Consider the following 1382-nt stretch of genomic DNA (forward strand, 5'->3'; position numbering starts at 1 on the left):
GTGATCTCCTCCGGGAATTCTTGTAGCCATATCACTTGCTTCGCAGCTTCGGTTGCAGCCATGAACTTTGCTTCACAAGATGATTGTGCCACGGTTTCTTGCTTCTGAGAGCACCAAGTGATTGGACAATCATTCAAATAGAATATATGACACGTGGTGCTCCTACCGTCATCATCATCTATGTTATGACTTGAGTCACTATATCCTTTTATCTCTATTGTGTTTGCACGCTTGTACACAAGGCCGAGCTTCGTTGTGCCCCTTAGGTACCGCAAGACTTGCTTTAATGCTACTCCATGAGAGGTTTTAGGGTTATGCATGTACCTTGATAATAGCCCTATGCTGAACGCAAGGTCAGGACGCATGTGCAAGAGATACCGTAAGCAACCAATCTTCCGCCTATAATTCGTTTCATCGATGATTCTTTCTTCTTCGGCTTTTGAAACTTTCAGACCAAACTCCATTGGCGTCTGAACTGCATTACACTCTTCCATCCCGGTTTCACTTAATATTTTCTTTGCATATCGTTCTTGAGACAGCGGTATTCTTCCTTTAGCTTGACACATTTCAGTGCCAAGGTAGTAAGATAATAACCCGAGACCACTCATCTCGAAATTGTTTGACATCTCCTCTTTAAACTCATATATCATGGAACGTTCAGAACCGGTGACTAGCAGATCGTCGACGTACACTGTGACAAGAAGAAGACGTCCTTTTGCTTTCTTGCGATACAAGGAAGGTTCTTTTGAGCATCTCTTGAAGCTTAGTTTCTCAAGAACCTTGTTGAGCTTGTCATTCGAAGCTCTTAGAGCTTCTCTTAGACCGTACAAGGCTTTGTTGAGCTTGTATACCTTTTCTTCTTGTCCTACAACTTCAAAGCCTTCGGGTTGACTTACATACACAACTTCCTTAAGGTCTCCATGAAGGAAGGCTGTCTTGACGTCTAAGTGGTGGATCTCCCATTCATTTGAGGCTGCGAGACTGATCAGGAACCTGACAGTCTCTATAAGAGCAACGGGCGCGAAAACTTCTTTGAAATCAACACCATGGCGTTGAATGTAACATTTTGCTACTAACCTCGATGTATACTTATTTATGCTGCCATCCACATTCCGTTTGATCTTGAAGATCCACTTTAATCCAATTGGTTTTGCTCCCGGCGGTAGGTCGACGAGATCCCATGTTCCATTCTTCACAATTGACTTGATTTCCTCTTCGCACGCGTCACGCCATACCTTCTCCTCTATCGCTTCTCTAAAATCCCATGGCTCTTCATTCAACAACAACAAGAGACGTTCTCCTTCTGCTTCAGCAAGACAAATGTAGTCGTCAAGATAGCCGGGCTTCTTACTGATCCTTGTTGAACATCTCGGAATATCCTC

This window comes from Brassica napus, chromosome C2, assembly GCF_020379485.1.
Source record: "Brassica napus cultivar Da-Ae chromosome C2, Da-Ae, whole genome shotgun sequence".
Classification (NCBI taxonomy): domain Eukaryota; kingdom Viridiplantae; phylum Streptophyta; class Magnoliopsida; order Brassicales; family Brassicaceae; genus Brassica; species Brassica napus.